The sequence below is a fragment of the Simochromis diagramma genome, unplaced genomic scaffold (assembly GCF_900408965.1).
Source record: "Simochromis diagramma unplaced genomic scaffold, fSimDia1.1 OVJJ01000603.1, whole genome shotgun sequence".
Lineage (NCBI taxonomy): Eukaryota > Metazoa > Chordata > Actinopteri > Cichliformes > Cichlidae > Simochromis > Simochromis diagramma.
The window spans coordinates 13,159,646-13,184,001 of record NW_024387414.1 but is presented as its reverse complement, the minus strand read 5'-3'; the positions used below and the strand labels follow the sequence as shown (position 1 = coordinate 13,184,001).

At 37.7% G+C, this 24,356-nt stretch overlaps 1 protein-coding gene across 2 annotated transcripts in view; it reads right to left on the bottom strand.

Moving 5' to 3' along the window:
* The window catches only part of esrrga (estrogen-related receptor gamma a), a 156,518-nt gene extending 133,977 nt beyond the window's left edge, over window positions 1-22,541 (bottom strand). The window contains exons 1-2 of one of the 2 annotated variants that reach the window (XM_040011288.1): window positions 22,211-22,541; window positions 19,498-19,550 (exon numbers count right to left, since the gene is read on the bottom strand). The gene's annotated coding sequence lies outside the window, so the exon portion shown is untranslated. Of the gene's footprint in view, window positions 1-6,350; window positions 8,021-19,497; window positions 19,551-22,210 lie in introns of those variants that run through there. The other variant, XM_040011289.1, reaches the window with a different exon arrangement.
* Window positions 22,542-24,356: the final 1,815 nt, after the last annotated feature.

Sequence of the window (24,356 nt, the reverse complement as noted above, 5' to 3'; positions counted from 1 at the left end):
ACTGCCTGTGCATTTTAGGGTCTAGACACACCTAATTTAACATTTGTACAATATAATAGATATTTTAATACCTATTCCTCTGTTTACTTTTGTTTGAATAGATTAAAATGTGATATGAGGACCACTTTCTCCAGTATTTCAAGAATAACACAAAACAGTAAAAAAACAATCATCTACTGAGATAGTTGAGCTGGGATGACCTGCCTTAACAACCAGTGTCTCCTTTGATCCCATACTGTCTGTGATTGGATAAACTGCATTTGAGCCAATAAGAATATAATAAAAAATCCAATTAATCAAATGTATTCTTTCTTTTGCAAAACAGCCATAATAATTACTAAAAGGGGCAATATTTTTGTGCTTGAGGTGACAGAAACTGTTAACGCATACATGCCCATCCTGATGCCTTCTATTAATTACACATCAAACACAAAACACAATGCATTACTTTCCAGTTGCTAGAAGATGTTTTCGTAGAAAGACCAACTAAAGCTCTTATGAGTTAACATTCAGTTGAATTAGATGGATTTCATCACTGTTAAATCATTTGAATTGATAATAAAGTACAGAAAATGACATTTATTACATTCTCAGTGGAGGGCATTCAGGCAATTCTATTAACACATCGTCTACTTGTGTCTCTTTTAGGTTTCCTTGCCTTTAGGGCCAACAATATCTCTTTTGTTCTTTTTCCTTAAACTCCCTCTTGCTTATTGTGACTCAATGTTTTCCTCTTTCTTTCTATCTAATCATCAATTCCTTCATCTCTGCAAACCAAATTTCTTTTTCTCTTGCCATTTACTTCCTTTTTTATGTTTTGTGTTTGTGTAACTGTATTTTGAGCATCAGCTGAATACCAAATATGAAACTGTACGTAATGTATGTAAGCCTCATGCGTGATCGTGTGTCTGTGTGTGCGCCTTTGTGTTAGTGTGAATTAGTAATTGTCTTAAGTCTGTGAATACATATGGCTGAGTCAGTGATTCTGTCTCTAACACAGCAGCTGCATCTTATCTGCACCACTGTGACGTGTGTGTTTGTGTGTATGTGTGTGTGCCTGGTATCTGGAATAGGAATCTTAACAGTTTTCCACATTAGAGAAGGGGAAACGTCAGAATGCTATTGTAAGAGATCCACTTCCTGTCTGATAAGCAAAAATCTCTCTCTCTTCCTCTCACTCACTCTCAGACAAATACACACATGCGCATGCTACACACACAAACACACACACACAGAAACCCTGACAAGCAAAATTTGCTTTCTATTTCTTCCCGTTCTCTCTCTTTCTATCTTTTTGGCTTCGCGTTCCATCACTCTGTGTTTCTCTCTCTTTCTCTAATAAGCACAGGTTTGCTGCTGAGGGCAGAAAGGGCAGTGAAGATGAAAGAGGAGAGAAGACAAGCACTCAAAGGGAAAGATGGCAGGAAAGAGACTAAGACTACAACAGTAAGATTGAAAAAGAGATGAGCAGGATATTTGTCTTTTTAGGCACATAATCATAAATAAAGACTAATAAGCAATGCTCACTAGAATATAGTTTGTGCAATTATTCAAACTAAAATGGAACTCCTCGAACACAAGACAGGTGAAATTATTTTTGATTTCTTTAAAGGTTTAGTAAATAATTTTTAAAGTTAGTTAATAGAAATAAATCGTGTATTCTTTCTTTATGTCTTCCAACAATTCATGTGTTCTCATGAACTGAATGGGTTTTTTCTTCCTTTCTTTTTTCCCCATATGTGTATTTGCAAAGGTATGTAAAGACTTTAAATGTATGTGATTTTCTTTGGGTTTATTTTTTCTTGTTTGTCTGCTTTGTTATGTTTTTATGCTTTTCCTGATAATGAATAAAAACTGTTAAAAGGAAAAATATACAGGCACTTGTTTGTGGAAGCTGTCATGTTGCCTCACCATCTTGATTGCAGTACCCACATATGTATTATGCCTTTTACTTAAAAGATCACAAATAGCTCTTTCAGGGGGTTGGGAAGCGTATCTGTAACCGGAAGGTCGCCGGTTCGATCCCCGGGCTCTCTGTCCTGGTCGTTGTGTCCTTGGGCAAGACACTTTACCCTACCGCCTACTGGTGTTGGCCAGAGGGGCCGATGGCGCGATATGGCAGCCTCGCTTCTGTCAGTCTGCCCCAGGGCAGCTGTGGCTACAACTGTAGCTTGCCTCCACCAGTGTGTGAATGTGAGAGTGAATGAATAGTGGCATTGTAAAGCGCTTTGGGTGCCTTGAAAAGCGCTATATAAATCCAATCCATTATTAAATATATCTGGTTAAGATTTCTACATGAATATTTTAATCATCATTTTCTCATGATATCATTAACCTAACTAATGTCTTATCTTCTGAGCTGAAGCCACAAACATTCCTCTTCATTCACGATACCGTTGTGTTGACTGTCCTGTCTCTGGACAGATGATAACGAGCCGGATAAACAATGATAACATCTAGTTGTTTGTCCTACAGCAGCCACTGTAGCTATCATTTTTTACTTGAATTTGGATGGTAAGAATTTAGAATTCAGTTGATGTGAAAAAAATTATATGGGCTTTAAAGATAATTGGGAAACAATCTGCGGAAAACCTGGTCTTGTTAGGTAAGATGGCCGCTATCTCTTTGGATAGAACAGTTCTCATTTCTAGGAATTTTTTAAATTTATTAAACTCCAAAAACTCCTGTTGACTCCCCAAAACCCCACCCCCTTAGAGACTACGTCTGCTTCCAACCCAATAAAAAACAAACCAAAAATCTGCAAAAAAAAAAAAAAAAAATCATTAAAATAAATTACATAGGAAATAATCTACTAAATAAGTAATTACTTCCTCCAAACCATCAACATGTCTCTTAGACCCCGTTCTACAAGACTGCTCAAAGAAGTCCTACCATTAATTATTGCTTCAATCTTAAATTCAGTCTTAAATATGATCAGCCCATCTCTATTAATCAGCTACATACCACAGGCATTCAAGCTAGCAGTAGTTAAACCGTTAAAAAAAACATCACTTGCCCCAATTGAAAATTCTGTTTAGATTATACGTGCTTCCCTTAGGCAGTATCTGCTATGCAGATAGGGCTGTGTGATATGACCAAAATCACACATAAAATAATAAGAAATCATTTGTTATCTTATTTCATATTTTAAGCACTATTTCTTTTTACACTTAAATTAAATAATCAAAATGAAATAAATATGGGCCTTAGCTGGTGCTATCCTATAGTAACACACTAGCTGACCCCACACAGTCACGCAAGCGCTTCCCTGTGTCCTCATTGCTGCTCCTGCATGGTCGTCAGCAAACTAGCCTGTCTGCAAACATCGACTACAGAGTGTCCAGTCTTGGGTGAAGTGCACTGTTTAGCTGATACAGGGATGCGTTGTTTAGCTTCTTGACATGTCTGTTGTTGCAGTGTAGTATGCTACGATTTCCTCCAATACTTTGGCCAGACACGGGTAATATAAACGAGACAACTCGACTTGGTGAAGCGTTTTCGGCTTTGCGTTGTGTACCTGGAGTTGAGTGTTGAGTGACCAATGCACAAAACCATATATTTATAGAAATAAGTTATAATGTCTGCTATTATTTTCTTGAGTCAATACTATACGACATGCTACAGGAAAATGCCTGGTCTAATGTTTGAGTCAGGTTTATTTTGAGCACCTTCTCATTTGCAAACCAAATGAGAGTATAACATGAAACGACAGATGTTTTAATATTGTCATCCAATAGATTTTGTCCATACCATGTAGCCCTATATGCAGATGACGAGGACGATGCCTTCATACAGAGGTCACAGAATTCGTTTTCTTTCCTATAGATTTTGATTTTAAAATTTTGTAATCTAACTCCTTTCTTTACCTTGTCCTCTTTCTTTTCATTTTCACTTAACTCTCTCTTTCTGTCTTACTTTTTTCAGTCTTTATTCTTTAAGCGCTCTACTCACTTCCTCTCCTAAATTCCACTCTGCACTTTATTCTCCTCATCTTCATTTTTCTTTTCTTTTCCAATTGACCTGTGCTGACCTTCAGCGTTATTTGACATGTTAACTGTGTGAATTATGTCTTCCCCTGTGGGTCCATGGACTAAAGGTGTGTGTCTGTAGGTCACACAAATTGTCTCAACATGACACCCACGCCATCCAAGATCAGAGCCTTTAGTGTAATAGTGTTGAACTGGAAAACCTGGCCAGTATGAGTGGCCCCAGTATGTCACTAAGGTAAGAAAAATACAATCCTGCTGTACTGAGCGTAGTTCCAATAGTGTTGAAGAACCTTTAGTTATTTTGCTGAGAGCTTTTCTTTTTATTCTTACAAAGCTAACTCAGTCTGAAAGCAGACTGAGGTGTACAGATGTAAAGTAAAGTAAATAAAGGACTGAAATTTTATCTCTTTGACTTTAGCTGATTAAAATGGATTAAAATATTGATACCATCCCCTAGGCTATGCTTGCAACATATCTACACACATATTAGTATATCTGCAGATCTGTCTGCACCAAAAGTAGATGACTGTCTTTGTGTTATGTCTCTGACAAAGACCTACCGTTAACCACAAAATCAACAATGTATATTCTGAACATCATTGTTATATACTCTATCTGCAGTCATTGTATGCATGTGTAAGTGTTTGCGTGTATATGTGTGTAAACCCGGTTGGGGTAGGGGGTTGCATGTATTTGCCTGTGGGTCGCAGTAGGCCCATCTGTTGTAAACCAAAGCAAATCAAACACACAGCTAGAGAATCTCTCCCACAACCCTGACTGCAGCATACCTCTTCTCTCTTTCTCTTATACACCATACAAACAGTATAAATGCTATATTAAGTCACTTCCATAAGAATACCATTAGCCTGTCATGTAACCATATAGGCAGTAGGTCTTTCCCAGGTACTTCTAAAGGCTTTTTCATATGTGAACTTTTGACAAAGTTAAGTACATATCTAAGGATGATACGGATTCAAATAGCTGCTCTGACAATGGACCCACATAAAAAGGCCAATTTATTTAAATCAATGACAGGAGAGCATCTCTACCTGTTGGTGGAAATGGAACAACACCAACTCCACCTTTTTATAAAAAAGATATTGAATGTTGCATCTCCAGCCAAATACCTTTAAGAACCGTTCAACTGCCCAAACTTTGAAACACTACATTGCAAAGGGAATTAAAGGCAAATGGACTTGTATTTATCGAGTGCTTTTCTACTCAATTTGAGCACTCAAAAGTGCCTTCTTACTACAAGAACATACATTCACATAAGTATATTTTTTCTACACCTAAGCAGATTTGACCTAAAAATCACATAATCGCACTCGTAGATACATGCATAAGAGGGAACTTGATGTTCAATATCTTGCCCAAGGTACTTCTGACATGCAGGTGGCAAGGAGCCAGGGATCAAACCAACAACCTTTTGATTACCAGACAACATGCTCCGCTCCTGAGCCACAGCCACCCCAAGTACAAGTACACATGACATTAATTTTACATTACACAAAACTATTACTTTCAAGACTACTTAAAAACAAACAATACAACACTTACTGACTACATTTAAGTTATGTCCACACATATTTATGTATCATCTGTATGATTTCCTGAGCCACCTAGTAATCCTACCATATATATAAAGATAATTACTTAATATTAAGCAAATAGTAAACAACTACCATGCCTCTTTAAAGATACCAACCGAATACAAGTAAAGCACAAGCATGCTCTCTCCATGGTGCTGAGCAAGGCATGCAAGGAAGCAATATTTATTTGCATAGTGCCCTTCACAGATAGAGGCCAAAAATTACTTAAATAAACGAAAAACATGGGCAATATCAGAAAGAAGAACAGAAAAACACACAGGGAGTATGAAACCAACAAAGGAAAATGCAAAATGTTTAGTAAAAAAGGAAATGATTTCTACAATAAAAGACCAGCTACATTAAAACGACAATGGCTTTTTGTACTTGTAAAACGTAACTAAACAACATATCTTTTTTTCTTTGTTTTTTCATGGATTCGTTCATAAAGAAACAAAATTTATGAAGAATTTACACTTTATAAACAACCAACATCCAAAATACTTCAACAAACACTGTGCAAACAAAAAGTGAGTGGGGTAAATAGAGCGTAGGCTCACCACATACCCGGAATTTAAACTTACTGGAGTTTAAATCATGGCATTCAACACAAACTGTTAGCTAGATTGGCCAAGTCATCGAAAGTCGCTCTTTCTGTTCGTTTTTCTTTAATCCAACAGTTGCTTTCTGTTCGTTTTGTTCATCCAACGGGTGCTAGCTAATTAGTCTCAAACAGGCATTGTGTAATGTTAGCTAAGTCATTAAGACTTACTCTAGGAGTTACTAGTCGCCTCTTTCTCTCCCCTTCTTCCTCCTCACGCTTTCACATTCTGCCTTCCTGTTCTTCACCTATCACAGTAAACACTAAACACGTTTTTGCATTGGTGTTTTTCACCTAGCTTCTCTTTAGCCGACTAACTGTGGAAAACTTCTCCCGATAAGCTGAAGGGGCGCTGTTTCGCTAATTTGGAGAAATTCTATGTGAAAAGCATCAGAAATTCACAGCCTAACAATACAAAAAGATTTATTTTTAAGGTGACGTTACCACAGAAGAATAAATAATTGGCATATGAGAAGTTTCTGGTTAAGTATAAGCACATATTTTATTCCTCTATTTACCTCAAACATGATTAATTTATGTATATAGGACATAAAAATTAACAGCAGACCACCATTGCACATAGTGTTCCCTTAATTATTGATACATATTTTCTCATAGTTTGTTTAATCATTAGTCTAAGTCTTACCTTTGCTTTTAAATGTTTGCTTCAAAAATCAAGATTGACAACAACATAGAAGTCCTCAAATTACATTTTTGACTTTTTTTCTTTGTATATGCGCTACACCTTTTGCCCTCTCTGAAGAAAGGTGTGAGAATGTCCAACACTGAGCTTGTTGATACAATTCATCCTCCTGAAATTGTCAGTATGGAGCATGGGCTATGATGTTTTTCAGCTGACATGTTTTCTGGGCTTATAAACAGCATTTTGTCTTTAAACTGCCTTGCAGAAAAACATGTAAGCCATCCCACAAGCTAGCTGGACTGACTTTTTTTTGCCAGAGGAAAAATTTAAATGAGAAATTTGGGTTTTAGCTGCCAGAAGGCACAAGGCACAGGGCTTTTTTTCCAGACTGTTTGCTGCTTTAAAAAGACAGTAGGCCAAGGACAAACTCACCAGAGGATTACTAGCTGCAGAAAACAAAACAAAACATGTGACTGAGTGGGACAAGGAAAAACCTAGACTCAGTTTATGCACTTATAATTTGGAAGGATGTTTTAGCAGGAAGAAAGAGGTCTATGAACCTTCTGATGCTTTGCTGCTTGCTAAATTACGCCAGTTTGGGTCACTACATAAAGAATAAACTGGAAGGATTCTGGACACAAAGCTGTTTTCTTGTGTTGCTACATTTTTGCACTTTTAACTCAATGCGTAGCATTTACTTTTTTTCTGCAGTGGCAAAAGTAAATTTCTTCTGCTTTCTGTAAAGTTCAAAGAAGCATCTTAGTATGAAGTAAAAGGGATTTAGAGTAGAGAGTAGATGTGAGAAAAGAGAGAGGTATGTACGCTGTTTTCTGTTTTTGTGTTCTATATACTGAGATGGGAAAAAGTTATGAATATGCATAAAGCAAAGGAGTACACGCAGGTGACATGCTTGACTTGGGTTGCTGCTGTGAACAACTGCTCTAGACTAATGTTTTCTCCATCGCTCCTTTTCTCAGGAACAAGGGAATGAGGGAGAGAAGAACAGTACTCTCATGGGAACACTTTTTTTACCCTGTGGATAAAAAACTAACACACTAATGATGGAGCCACACAAACTTACAAAGCTACTGTAGCTCATCCTCAAGGAGCAAATATATACCCCCAACTACACATGAATACAATTCACAATCAACCTCAAAAATGATGAAAACTGTTTTTTTCCTTTTCAAAGTATAATTCAGGGAAATGTTTAGCATATTTTAGTCATTTAGAGTTTGTTGTTAGCTTGCTGCGAAATATAGCGTATAAGAATATAATGTTGTTATCCTTATAATTAACAACACAACCGAGATTTTGGGACAAATATATTTTCAAAGCACTAAGTCAGAAAAATGACTTTTTAAAATGATAAAGAAAGGTGTTCATTCAATTCATCTTTTTGACCATTTACCACAATAAGAAGAGTTATACAAAACCATTCATTAAGCAATGCACCTGCTGAAAATCAAGATGATGGCATAAAAAAACAAAAACCTTTTAGCCCATCAGTAAAAAAGTAAGTGCAGAAGTATATGGATTCAGACTTCTGAATAAAAACAAGAAGCGATAGGGAGCAAAGCATCTTAGTTTTAGAGTGCAATGTCCAGAGAAATACACATCAGCACATCGTCGTGTAGCTATAGACAGTGTGACAGCGTAAAAAAAACTTGACAATTTCAATTTGAAAATACCAAAGTTACATTTTAGCAGCAACTTTTTAAACAGGCAGACAACAGGAGGAACAATGAGGAAACGATGATAGTGGCTGAAAAGAAGCAAAAGAAAACAGAACGGGAGGTGGTACAGAGGGGATTTAGGGAGAGGGATACAGACAAAGGGGTGAGGGAAGATGAGGCAGGTGAGCGGGGTCAGACAGTGGGAGGAAGCTAATGTCTTTATTTCATGGTGAGATGGGACCTTGCATTTACCCCTGAGGTCAGTGGTCATGGAAAGGGTCACTGGGGGTGCTGTGAGGGGATATCTCAATACAGAAGAAGAGAGAGGGAATATCTATACAAGAAAAAAGTGGAGTGAACACAAGCAAGAGTCAGAGTAATGGGAGAAAGAGAGGAAATAAGGAAAAAAAGAAGGAGGCCTAGTTTCAGTCAGGAGGGGAATGTGCAAAGGTGGAAAGGTTGAGAGAGGTTGAGGAGGTGAGAATACTCAAGGGAGCGAGGAGGGACACACACACACACATAAAAAAAAAAAACACTTCAACTGCAGACATTAAATATTGTAGATTGTGAGTATAACCACAAAATTGTGTTTTGGTGTAGTGTGAGGTATTGAAAATTGAATACATATATTACAATACAATATTACATATTGAATACATATATTAGTATTGTATATTCTCCTGTACAGATATAAATAGTGGTACTATTTATATCTGAATGCGTCTCTCCTTCTTTCCCAAGGACCCACCGACACAGCTGACAGATAAATACAAACAGAGTGAATGTATGAGTCTTTCTCTAGAGTGTTGTTAACAGTTATCCTCTTGAACCGCTTCACTTACTGCCTTTTATTGATATAAATCACATGTGTCAAATACCATGCAATGAATATCTAGTCTAGTCCTATTTATTCCAACATGTAGCTGCATTACCAACAATCACATGGATTAACTTTGACAAACATATTAAGATAAAACAGTTATTGAATCACTCTCCGTGTTGTTCCTCAAGGGTATTGTTAGTGCATTTACTTTTATTGCTCCACTCAACTTGGCGCTTTCTAACAATAATATGAGCATCAGTTAAATAATATATGAACTGAATGTATGTGTGCGGACGTGTGTTTGTGTGTGCGTGCTCTTGTTTGATTGGATCTGTGTTTAATGCTGACAATAGTGTCTTCCAGCTAATTAATGGCAGCTTTGAAACTAGGACTCACCGCCATAAATCTAGCTCACACACAGAAACACGCACACACGTGCACATGCATACACACACATGCACAGAAGTGGAGACACTGCAGAGGCATGTGGGTGAACACAAAATCATTTTTTACAAATAGAGCGCATCTAGAGGCAGACACTTTTCTTTGGTTTCAGTTCTTGAGGGGAACATTTGTATCCGAGAAGATCTCCCACTGACACACATAGAAGTATTGCATGTAAGCTAAGCACACACGCAAACAAAAGACCTGGCTTTAAAAAAAAACCTGGAAAAAGTATCAAGCAAATTGACATTGCAGTTTTTGTATTGTACATCAGGGAGTGCCTATAACTGTAAAACATCATACAGAGATTAAAAGGATGCAGGTGATAGTGTCCCATTAAGAAAAATATAAATATTTCAGGATAATGCAGCTTGAAATTTTACTTAGCAAGGTGTCCTAAATTGAAGTCACTGGACTTAAAATGATGACTTGAATGAATGACTTCTCAAAAGATCATGTTTTAAAGAACCATAAGTATCACATTAGCAGACATATAATATTGTTTGAGAGTTAAAACTTTACAGACTCTTTAGAGTGGTATGAAATCATGATGGAGACATGGATTCTGATATTGTGATTAGATTGCGATCATAATCAATTTTAAAGCCCATTTAGATTAAAAAGGCTTCACATAAATACTTTAATCAAAATAAATGTGAATTTCTATTGAGGAGTCATTTAGTCCACTTCATAAACCAATCAATCAAAAGAAAAAATGTATCCTGTAAATGATATAAACAGATTACTTTGTGGTCGATGCACTTTTCAAAAATGGCAGCTCCAAAGCTGAACATTTTGTGTTTCTGTAAATTTACATAAAGAAGATTCATAAAGAATTAAGAGCAACAAAAAATATCACACTACCACGCTGAACAGACAATAGATATATCTTCAAGGAGCTACTAAAACGCATGCCAAAGTATGTAACTACTTACATACAGATGGTTTGTCTGAGAATGACAAACCATCTGTTGACAACTTTTGTCTATTTCAGCTAGATGAATTGCACATATAAACACAAGGATGTATTAATTTAATTTAATTTAATTTAAGCGGTAAATTATAACTTCAAAATTCCAACATGTTGTCTTTATACTAGCATTGACACTAAAATAACTTTGATAGCTTTAGCTATTGTTGTTCATATGTAAAATGAAAAAAGCACTCAGTGAAATTTCACTGAAACACTTTTCAGATTTCATTCAGATTTCATTCACACTGAATGCATGACATCATACTAAATCAATATTAACCAACCAACTAAATATCAGTTTTATTTTTAATAAAGTTAGGGTTCTACATGTAGATATAGGTATTATAAATCTAGCAGCAGATTTGCCTCTGAAAATGCTATAAGACATAATTTACTCTGCACACACATTAATTTTGCCCTATGATTTTTTACTTTTTGGCATTAACTATAGTGGCAGGATGTGATCCTTAACGCTAAAAAATAACTACACACAGTCTCAGTATACTTTTAGACTCTGTATTGCTGTCCAGTTTTATCTCTGCCCCTGTTACCTCTGTATGAGTGTGATACAGCAGGTTAAAAATATCCCTTTACCTCTCAAAGACTGGCTACCGACTATTGGCCTATGTCCTTGAATTCACCCATGTCTTGCATTTGGAAAAACAGGACTGCACGTGGTCTGTGCCCACCAAAACTTCACATTTGCACAAAATAGTAACCATTTTGGCTAAGGGATGAAACCAGTTTTAAATTACTTCAAGATGTTCCTCCAACAGCCATTTCTGACTTTATGCTTGCTTTTATTGTAACACGCTCAACACTTGATTTGAATTATTCTTGTACGTTTTAGTGGCTGTTTCTGAACTACAATTAAAAATTCTTGAACTATTACTTCCTAAACAGGGTCTTAGTGACAACGTCCCTTTTTTCTTCTACTGTTTTTTCAGTTTTAAAACTTTCGCTCTTCAAACATATGTGCTGCTTTCACAAATCACTGATAGTGACTTCATATTATACTACAGTGTATGACCCAGTGATTCAGCAGATTATCATGCAGGTTTTAAACATCTGACATGCCATACTGCATTTTGGCTTGATTGCGGAGTTTTCCTTCTTCTGAAAGTGTCATCTGTATCACAGAGTGACTCAGCAGGCTATAAATACAGCTCTGGTCTGAATTTCCTTCAGACCCATATTTCTATTTTGTTCTGAAGTTATTCTTGTTCTTGGTCTTAGTATTGGACATCTGTATGACAGAATGTGATTCAGTCAGCTATAAATATGAATGGCCTTTCTGCTCGGCCAGCCACACGGATTAGCAGCTCTTCCTGCTTTTCCACTGGGCTCAAAAACACACTGCAGCAAGCTCTGTGCTCTCTCTCACTCTCTCTTTTACACACACACACACACACACACACACACACACACACACACACACACACACACACACACACACACACACACACACACACACACATTCGCACTTACTAGAACTCACTACAACCTGCGCATACATACACACTGGAAGAGAGGTGATGCTGAGTGTGAGAATGTTGAGATGCAGCTGCCACTGGCCTGTTCTGAGCATACTAAAAATGATAGTGAGTTAGTATATCTGTTTTTTCTTACTTGTTTTTCTTTTCACATATTTAGATACACATACCCTCTGTATGTGTGTATGTGTGTTTGTGTGTCTGTGTGTAGATGGTTCAACTGTCCTCCATGACCATAACAGCCATAGCAAGTAATGTATGAATATGAAACTTCAGCTCTGTAATAACAGGTGGTCCTTGGGGAGAGAATTGCAATGGCTGCCTCTGTTCTAAGATGGTCTTGATTATCAGTGGTTATGATCTGGTGTATCATTTGGCTTCAGTTTGGCTGAACAGGGGAGAACAGATAGTCTTGGGGAACATAGGAAGGTCAGAATTATTCATTTTACTTCAAAGAGAGCAACATCAGGAACTTTCTACATATTATTGGGTAGCTAAGGCTTACAACACACTGAAAACAGATGTGATGGCTTTGATTATGCAGATTATAGCAGAAATCTGTGAGTGTGTCATCAGATTGATTTTGACTCTTTGCTTTCGTGTTTTACGATATAACAGTCGGAAAATTTAACTAGTCCTTGTGGTTGAAAACCGATAATCATGCTTCTCCATATCAGCACCCAAATCTTGTAAGAAGCGAAATGTATCTACACACAGACTCTGCAACATCTCTATTTACTAAAACAGCTGTGTGCATTGTGTAAAAGTTTATGGAAATAGGCCTGGTTCTTGTTTGCATTAAATATCAAACCACAAAATGTGTAGATTAAATAGAAAATGATCGTGAAATATCATTTAGTGCAGCTAAAATGGCGAATATATCTATGATTACGTTAAAGAAAAGTATAGATTATGAGGACACCATAAGTTCTCTTCTGCTGATATTTTCTGTTGTACATGCTCATAGGATGATCTGATTGGTGGGGTCTGGTTTCAATGAAAATACTAAGGCTGGTAAATGATCCTCAGTCCAGGAGGAAATTAACAAGTGGCTACCAATGCCTTGGATTACATGCTACTATACTTACACACCAAGACATTCACACACCTGACAGCTACTTTGGTCTCTGTGACGAAGGGATTCTGATTGAATTAAGACAGTAAGATCTTATTATCCACAGACTGAATATATCAGTACATTTGTCTTTGCTGGAGTTATTAATAGTACCCAAGAGGCAACCAGACACCGAAGCATGGGTTGACAAACAGACCCTTGAGCTATTAATAAAAGAGGATGGAAAAACTATAGTCAACCAGCAGACTTAGTAAGAGAGAGAAGATAAGTCTGACACACATACTGACGCCTCAAGAACAAGGTGGGAAAAGTGTGCCATTTGAATCCTTATTATTTTGACTGAAGTTCATTGAGAAAAAGAAATCGCAATAATTACACAAAAAGGATAAAAAATGACAGGTTATGACAAGTTATTGATCGCAAATTAAAAATCATCTTGGTCTCAGGGTTGTTGTTTTCCTGTCTGCCTGTTTTGTCTCTAATCCAGATGTGTGGTATGGGCAGACTGGAAACAGAGCACCTTTCTTTTGTCAAAACTTCTTCGTGTCAGATCTTTCTTTGAAAATCTCTTTACATTGATATTAGGTAAAAAGCTAAAGTAATAGATAACAAAATTTGTGGTGATGCTAAGGCTCAAGATGCTTGATGTGAGGTTGTGCTGTATGTGAAATTAAGCATAGGTTTACTGTAAGTGGATTTGAGCTTGGCTATAGGTGGTTATGGAAAATATTCTCTCACAAGGGGCAGCAACTGTTTTTCCCAGTAGACATAAGATCATGTGCGACCCTTATCACTTTCAAACCGACAGCTTAAACTAGGGCAGGCTTCACATACAGATATAGAAAAATACACAGACAGACACGCGCACACACATACACCTGAGTATGAAGGGCTGAATGCTTTGCTGTTTGAATTAAACAGCAGGTGACAAGATGAGTATGGAGAGAAAGAAGAAGGAAAGGACCACTACCGAACTTAAGAATTAAGAGTCCCATCCCTTTCTCACACTTTTCCCATCAGATTACCATTGGCCATCTATGACCTTTGACCTGTGCGCTTTTTACCTGCATTAGCTGCATCTTGTGCTCAGTCATAACCGGTGAAAAAGCAACAATCTTTGTAATGGCTACCTTGAAATAATTACATGCTAATACTGGCTGGATTTACATTCAAAACAGTTCTGAGTAAATACTGAAAATGTGCACCCTCTGTGTTTCATACTATCTAATCAGGGGTTGGATATTAAGGAATATCATCTGCTTAACATTAATGCATGAATGCACCTTATTGTGCCTCAAAACTAAGCTATTAAATAACATGTTTTTGTTGTTAATTGTCTTAGTTTGTCACATAATACTGACAAGACTCATGCAGGTTCTCCTTACCTTTATAGATTACTGTAAGAAATTAGATCTCCCTTGTCTAATTCAAGCAAAAACTAAAACAAAAGAAAAGCAAACAACAACAAAACTTCAGCAGATGCCCATTACATGGCTGGTCATGTTCCCCGGATTGCTGCATAGTTAGTCTATGGGATACACACCCTAGCAATTTCTACTGGGCAAGGCATGGCTGTTCTTTCAGAGCATAAAGGCTTTCATTTGCTGGATATTTTTACATTTTTATGCTGCATAGTCCAGCTCTCGAGAATAAAAGTATTCAGTAGGCAGCACAAAGGCCGAGTGAAACAAAAAGAGAGTGAGCAAAAAGAAGAATGAGAAAGAGAGATAGGGAATGTCAGCGCAGGAGAAAAAGGAGAAGTGAGCTAAAATTTAAGGGATATTTGGCTGCTCATGATTTGCTTGATTTAACACTTTGCAATGCTGAAATTAATCCAGTATGGAAAGAAGAGTGGAGGATTTGTGCTCTGGATGTCTTTACAAAAGACTGATCAGAAATACTATGCAGACTATATTATATCCCTGAATTATTTTTAACTTCATGTTTTGCTTAGTCAGCTCAGTTATGTTTGCTCTGATGATGTTACTCAACAGCGGCTAAAGAGCTGTAAATAGGTTTAGCAATTAAACCAATGCCTCAGAAAGCATTGGTATCATAATAAAATACTCAAAAATGTATACCAAGCTTCTGACAAAAAGGCATAAGACACAAGGTAATGTCTATTTGCACTAATTCTCCGAGTAACACCAGGCAATGTCCTATCTTTGGTAATTCCATGAATACAGCGCTGAGGGGCAAAACATGCTGTCCTCCTGCTAATGAAGCTTTCAGCCCTGCGCCACAACCACACAATGACAGCTGGCAGGGGAGGGGCAGGAACTACATGCCATGAAATAAGAGGGGGTAAAAATTGATTAGCAATTTTCATTTGCGCTAAGCTAAACAAAAGAAGGCTGCTGCTCTATTCTGCATATCATCATGGGGTGGGAGAGGAGGAGGGTGGGCAATGTTGACGGTGTTGGGCTGGGGTGGGAAGTGATCTTTCAGAGCTCAAGGCATCTATTGTTTAGTTAGAGAGGATGTGGTTGTGTGTATGTGTGTGTGTGTGGGGGGGGAGCAAAGAGGGACTAGGATGGAAAGATGAGGGAACTGAGGATGAGAAAAGAGTGAAGAAAGGGGGAGGAGGAAGGTGTTCAGGGCAGTGGAAAAGCAAAAGGGTTAAAGTAAAGGCTGGGGGACAGGGAAGCAAGCAGGGAGTGCAGAAGAAAGAAATAGGGATGGGAGAACTGGGAAAGACAGGGAATGAAACAGAAGGACACATTGATGAAAGACATGAAAGAGTGGGTAAAAAAGATTGGGATTAAGGATGAAAAAGAATGACATATAGGGAGCTTGAAGAGTGGAATACTGAAGGGTTTGATAAATTAAGTGTAAAGAGGAGAAAGTAATAGGGTGGGCTTTGTCTGGCAAGACAGAGGCAAGGAACACATATAAGAGAATAGGGAGAGTGTTGTCCAAGAGTTCATGACTAATTCTGAAAATTAAAGCTGGAACTGGACGGTGCCACAATGCTTTTTAAAAGACAAAAGCAAAGTGGCTGGGTGAAAAAAAAAATGACACCACCATCACTTTTAAAGTTATTAAAGCCATTGAATATATTGAATATAGAGGCTCTAAGAATAGAGAAATTTGCCAACCCAGAAGAAAAAAAATGCAGTACGCGTGCAGTACTGTGGCCAAGCTATGTTGTTGTATGGGCAGTTTTCTTGAAGGGCTTTTTGGCATGACCGGGATGCATGATGGCTTATTAACAGTGACACTAGTGTGCTTTAAGCGCGTGCCCGCCCACGCACGCACCCACACACACACACACACACACACACACACACACACACACACACACACACTAATAAATGCAAAAACGGCGAGAAAATAGCAGCTGGTAAGTGAGTGAAAGCAGAAAAAAAATCAACAACTTTTAACCAAAACACTGTACACAACTCTAAATTTAATTTTCTGCAAGATTAAGCACAATAATGACTAGCTTTATAAAAACCCATAACTAATGGCTTCCAATGAGCCAATCTATAGGCATTGATCTGCTCAGTATCTCATAGACTCACAGTGCAAAGCCTATAAATGAAGGAGGGAAGAGGGAGAAGGCAAGAGACAAGAAAAAGAGTAGAAGAAAAAGAGTGGAAGAGGAAAGAAAATGAGAAATGGGTGATGGGAGAGAGACAGGTGCAGAGAAAAGGGGAGGGTAACTGCCAAACTTTATTCTTTACAGTTGTATATAGCCTGATTTAAAAAAAAACAACAAAAAACCTTTTAATATAGTGCTTTTAATTCTGGATTGAACTATAGCACATGAAATTGTTAAAATATGTGCACTAATCCTGAAATAAAAAGTAATATTTTTGCTCGCATACAACAGAAAGACAATCAATAGCAACCCAGGAGTTCAAACAATGCTACAATAAAAATCATCATTATATACTTTTAAAGGTTTTTAGAGCAATTAGCTGTCTAGTGGTTTTCTACATTGTTAATCCTACACTTGACAGCTTTTTAAAGGCTCACTGACTAAGATCTAAAGGTGGTGGCATGTGAGGAGGATAGAGTGAAATAAAACAATCCTCTGCTGAAAATGCACAGAAGCTTAAATCCGGAGAGGGCGCCTTGCGTTAATCCCCATGGATTAGGCTTCTAAATACTTCTATTCAAGCCAATTAATTCATGCATATATCTGTCTCCGGCTCTTTTCATGTCATTTAAGATGATGGAGGGCAACTTCCTGGGAAATCAGGAGAATGTTGAATATGTATCTACATTAATGCATACAGGCTCTCTCTTCAGAATCGTGTGGCAACAAACTATACATCCTTAGGTGGTGCACATGCACATGGGCATATGCTACAACGCAGAGGTATACATTAAGATTTTAATGGGGGAATGATAGTGGGAGGGTGAGGATTGAGAGGGGCCTCCAAAAGTTGACTGACGTACTCTGACAGCTGAATACTAATCATGAGATCAACCTCTGTCTAAATCTACAGGATCTCAGTGGGACTTCTGGCTGGGAGAAGCATAGAAAGGATTAACAGTAAATACAGAAGGCTTACAAAGAACAGAGAGACACCAGTGGACAGACTCAACAACTTGAAACAAAAGGCTGAGAGGAAGAAATGACTAAAGATGCAGAAGTTGACCACTGAGAGTTGAATGATGTTCCTAAAAATATTTCTCTATCTATATTACTGTGAAGAAGGTGGCAGAAAGGAAACAAACAAAACAACAGAAAAAAAAAAGACAATCGTCAAAAATAGAGTGCAGAGGTTTACACAGGTGAGATCAATCAGGGAACCAGGGAAGAGACGTGAAGTAGAACTAACACAGGGCATGAAAGAAAACTAATCTTCAAAGTAATTGAGATAACCCAAATGACGAATCACACTAACCATGAAAGCAGAAATGAGGGAACACTGAGGGAACTAAAACAACTGTAAATAATAAAAATCAAGACATGAGCCAAAACAGGATTACAAAGCTGAAACTCATCACTAGAGTAGCCATAAAGTAGAAACAGGAACCACAGACTCAGTGTTACGAACTAACTGGAAAAATAAAGAAATCAAACAAGAATCAGGAACTCAACCCAACAAACACAAGAAAAATAGGGAAACCAAACTGAAAACAATGAATATTAAACATGAACACAGAAGCCGGAAAACAATTAAAAAACCAGGGATCACAATAAATACCAACAAATTGTTTTGTTTACACTTGAATTCATTTCCTGTTTGCACTGATGTCACTAATGATTTGGTTTCCCAATGACATCATAAAGGCCTGAAGTGGAGTGCAGCCTTTGGTGTTTGAGACGTCTCAAGTCTCTGGTGTTTGTGTGCGTGATTTTCTGGTTTTGGGACTGCGTTGTGTGTACATGTGTGTGCACACATATAAGCAGGCTGGAAGGCAGCAACCGCTGCATAGAGTATTAATAGGACCTCATATCACCCAGGAAGGCTTCCAGATAAATAGAAGCTCACATCAGGCTTCAGTCTAGGATCAGATTACAACTCCTGAGCTATATCCACATTTTGATGACTGGTATATAAAAGTCTGCTTGGAAAAACGTAATGGTAGTAGCAAAAGACTGACAGAAAAGAAAACATTAGCAAACATAGTAAAGATGTCACGTAATTAAAGCAATTGTATCTACATTTTTTTTTTTTACGAACAGACTACACAACACTGACACTGGTGACGTCCAGCATAGTTAAACAGAAGACTTAGCAAATCCACAAAACTTTACATGTCAAATCAAATGGGCACAAACATGACAAATTGTTGAATATATTACCACTGATGTTAATTGCTATAACCTTCTTGACCAGTTTTCGATCCTAAACCACAACTTACTGATTATGGGGCCACATGTTATGGGCAACTGGTCTGAGTATATGGCTGTACCCAGAGGTATAGCCCTGACTTAATGATCTATCAGTAAACGTGTAAATGCCTGTTAAATTTACCAAACTTACCAGTGGAAGTTAACTTTACAATGATGGGTATACCACTTAATATGTATCTTCATAGGTATTAAATGCACCTGATCATTTCTTGGCTCAAGGAAACAATAACAAAGACTGCTTGATGAGGAAATGCTTATATTTGTATCATGTATAAGCTTCAACATCCTAAACATTAAAGCTTGTAAGTGCAAGCTGTACCTATCTTGGTGATATAATTAGTCTTTAACTTTGAGTTTATAGCACTGATCCTCTTACCTGATATTCTTCAACTCAGGTAACTGCTGTAAGGTGTGCTCAGTCCGCGGATACTGTGATAAAGTAAAAAAAAATTATATTCTGCCGCTGCTTTGTTAGAATTACATAGGATTAAGTAACACATTGCAGAAGATAGTACCAAGGAGACTAGCAGCGTTTCAGGAGATCTGTAAATTTAAAGACATTTAAAAAATGCTGATATGAATGTAAAATGTCATTCACTCGATCGTTAAACTTTGCATTTCTCCAAGTGCTAAGCTCTGTCTCTCCTTTTCCCCCTATTCTCTTGTCTTTTAACAGTCACTCTGACTCTCTGTCACTATGATCTGACATCAGTCCGTCTGATTGGTCGACCCAACTCGTGCACTAACCAGTGACATGCTTTAATTATTGAGCGGCTGACCTCAATTGGTTGGCTGGAACAGCTTAAAACACATTTCTCCACACACAAACACTGCATGCACATACAAGCACACACTTTTACACACTATGATCACACACTCACAAACTCAGTACATTCTGCACACTTACAGGCTCACCCTGGGGATAGTTTCTAAAGTCTAAATATATACTGTGGACACCATCAACACTGCCTGTTACTTCTCTTAGTTCATTCATGCTAAAAGCACATTAGTTATGATAAGAAGCATGCCGCATTAACATGTGTTTATACCAAATATATGATTCTAAAATATACCTAAAAATGGGAAATAAAAACAGCTGAGATATTACCCAAGAGTTGCTCTCAGAACAAGCTACGTTGTAGTACTTTTTATGTTATTAACCTATTTACAGATGCTTTAAAAATCTTGAAATACAGATAACTGTGAACAGCGTTGTAACACTACTGTTACTGTTTAAGACAACAACATCATAATCCACCGAAGTACTCTACATGGTCATCCCATTTTTACATTTTTAAAAATATATTTTATGATAAAAAAAAAAAAAAACTGGAGCAGAATAAAATTAGAAGAAACACCCACCAAAAATGGATGTAGTAATGCTAATTTAACAAGTTATTTAATCTTTTCTTTTCATTAAAAAGAGACAATTTAAATTAAGTTTAGGATTCTTTTTAAATTCAAAAATGAACATGTGCAGTATAAAATTTATGACACAACACAGATGTTGACTGGAAACATGAATCCTGATATATCTTTCATAACTGGTGCTGCGAGAAAGAGAAATGAGACACATCTTTAGGTATGACATGTATGCACTTACTATGCTATAATTTAATATCCAAATATATCTTTGAGAGTATGATCAGTGGTAACATCCTGCAAATGATCAAACACAGTAGGTGATACTGGATAGCCACATTGCTTCATGAGACATGATGCAACCAGTGCATTTTTAGATTAGGGTGTAATGGTATCCTACCTTTAGTATTAAATATAGTCCCTCTGGTTCCACTTCATTTCAAATGTGAGAGGGTGAAGGTGTTTTATCTTTCTGCCAGCATTACAACGTCAAGTGTTTGGCACTCAAAGCAGTAAAGTGGCACACGTCTTCAGTAATGGCATTCATCTCAAGAATGCCTTCAGAAACATGAGTGACATGTTGTCTCTCATTATATTTTGATGAGTGTAACCCAGCTGGGCTCTACGGCATGCTGTGTGGCTTGTGGTCTATGATTAGTTGCAAATAGTTCAATGGGTCACACCACTTGGCTCTGTTCCCAAGACCTCACAAGGTTCGGACACACAACCCCCCAAACCACATGGCCACATTTCGAGCGCAGAAACTGAATTCGAATTAGATGAGCAGGTACATGAGATTTATCTTTAGATTTGCAAGCCAGTGGTAAATGTAATGTCTGTAAGTTAAGTCTTCAGGATGCCGATTGGTGTATAGAAGTGCTATTGTGATTGCCCTTGCTATAACAGGAAAATAATAGTTTAAGTTTGCTCTGAACAGGAGTCCAGTAAAAGTTTTGGGGTTTTTTTTGGACATTTTAACTTTATTTGTATACAGCACAGTCAGACAAAAAATGGAAAGATTAGCAGTGGAATGGCATGCAACACCTGTCCAGGAAGCTGGGATTTGAAGCACGTATTCAGCTATAAGGTTATTTTATGCCAAGGTTTTAATGTGGATTATATTTTGTCTAGCTTTTTCTGAAGTTACAGGTGGTTCCAAAACTATTCCAACGATCACTACTGTGAGAAAGGGCATGTTTATTTTACTATTATACCTGTGAAATTTCAGCTGTTTAATCTGGACAGTTTTGAAATGAAAATAGACAACTAACCAGAACAGATACGCATGTGCACGCTAGACAAACGATACCCACTGACATCACTCACACACACAAACAAATGAACACAGTCAAACAGAGCTCTCAACATGGAGCTTCATGCATGCATGCGTGCGTCTCTGAAGTTTGGCAGTGTGTTTCTTTAGTCCATACGGCGTTTTGTATTTGCCATAATCCCCTGTCAGCAACACTTAGGCAGGCAGACAATAGCAGAGAAGATCGGCAGCCAAACCCCCTTCACTCTGAGCTTGGCAGGTCAGTGTGCAAGCAGCAGGTTACACACACACACACACACACACACACACACACACACACACACACACACACACACACACACGTACACTAACTCTCACAAGCAGTACTGTACTGTACATATCCATGAAGCATACACACACTTAGATACACACACTACAAACACACATGTCCTGCTGAGATGCACGTTACTCACACCTTCTCGCTGCTCTCTTCAAAGAGTTGTGGTGCAGTTCTCAAGGACACGGCTGTCTGAGATCCTCTCTCTTTCTCTCTCTCTTCTTATCCTGGCATACTCTCTCTGTCTCTCTCACACTCTCTCATTTGCTTCACGGCTGCAGGACGCAGGACAACAGATGCAAGTGTGTCGCTGCCTCTCTCTTTTCCTCTTTATTCATTCCTTTTCCCTCTCTCCCTTTCTCTCCCCTTTCCTCTCTTGGTCTGCAGCTAAGAGGCAGAGCACATTCTCTAAGCCATGAAGCAGAGCTTCTCTCTTTTTTTTTCAAGTGCCGGGTAGTATGAGAACGAGGAAGTGAGAGAAAGAAGAAGGGAGGGAGGAAGGGGAGGAAGGAATCAACTGACCAAACTGATGTGCCACTCCAGGACACTAGTGTTCTGCAGCCAGCCAGAATGCTGCTGCGGGAAAAAGCAAACAGTTTTACTGTAAGGTATCAGCCTTACAGTAAAACTGTAGCAGAAGCAGTGGAAACTTCCCATATGTTCCAGCTTTGCAAAAAATGGAAAGGAACAAAAACATTTAGAAGAAATGATGGATTAATGAAATAAATAATAAAAAATTATTTAAAAAAAGGGCAAATAATTAAACAAACAAGCAAACAAACAGGAAACAACAGAACAACCTGATGAAAAACACTGAATTTAAGCATATATGGATAAAAGGAAAATGTTGAAAAAAGAGGAAAAGAAAATAGAAGAGAAGAGAAATGTCTCGACAAGAGGAGAAGAGAGAAGTGGAAAAAGGAAGTCTAAGTATTCCCTAAAGCCTCGCTGTCTCTTCTGAAAAATGGTCCCTGCAGGCCAGATCCAAAAAGAGGGAACACAAACAAACAGAGAGAGCAGAAACAAACATCTATTTATGGAGGAGGGGGTCCAGTTTCCCAACCACATTTGCAGCTTTTTTGACAGTGTTACCAATTCAGCAGTTTACAAGTAACAACTATGTTTAAGAGGAGACAGAACAGAGCGAGAAAGAGAAGAGAGGAGAGAAGCGGCAAGGAAGTCTGTTAAAAATGGTGCCCCCCCACCCAAAAATCGGAGTCATTTAATACAAATATGAATAATATTATCAATATTTAATATTCACATTTGAACATTAAAGCAATTTAGGAGTCTATTTTTGGGGGGTACTTTCTAAATTTATGTCAAGTCCTGGCATTGTCTTCCTTCCACTCTCCATCTCTCAGCAACACTTGAAAACATTTTAGCCAAGTGATTTTATCTTTTTTTAAATTTGTATGTGTACATGCATTGCTGTGGACCACTGATGTATTAACAGCTTAAGTGAATATAATACATAAGATGGATTGTAAAGAGAAAGGGATTTGTGTACATATGCAACGCATTTCTGAACATAACAATGAAAGATCCACAAATTGCCTTGTCGTTTCATTAAAAAGATAAATAAATATAACAGTGCGGTCTCTATGATTGTGCAAAATTCAGGCAACAGTAGCACAGCATTGAGGATTATTATGTTATTTTTCTTGGATTTCAAAGAATCATAGTGGGAGTGGAAGACTTGGATTATCATGATCCCCATTTTATCCTGAACTATGCAGCCCTCAGGCCAAACGAAAGCCATTCTGCACTGATGAAGAACCAGCAATTGATTTGCTATGGAAATACACACATCAGCAGTGGCTTATCACACATGGGATCAATCAGGCTAGTTTTAGTTAAAGAGAAACCACTGCCATTAAAATTAAAATGTTTCACATACTCTGCTCGCACAGCAGACTGGGTGGTGTTTGAGGCTTTTTATTCATCGCCTTTGTTCGTGAGTCATTTGACATAATTGTGATGGATGGATGTGTTTCATTTTGAATCAAATATTAGCAAGTAACTAGAAGGGGATGTGGAGAACGCCAAAGCCAGAAGAGGGTTTTGCTCATTCGCCTTGGTATCTTTTGCTCAGTGACAAAAGCCAGACAATCAACAATAAAAAAAATCCTTATCTTGGCTTCTGAATGGTGAAAAGTAATAGTAAAATGTGATTAAGTTTGATTTCAGGTTCACTCAGTATCTTGTAAACTTTCCTTAAACTGAAAAATTATTTCTTTTCCTTTATTTTATTTGGCATGTGGACAGTGTAAATGTCCCACAA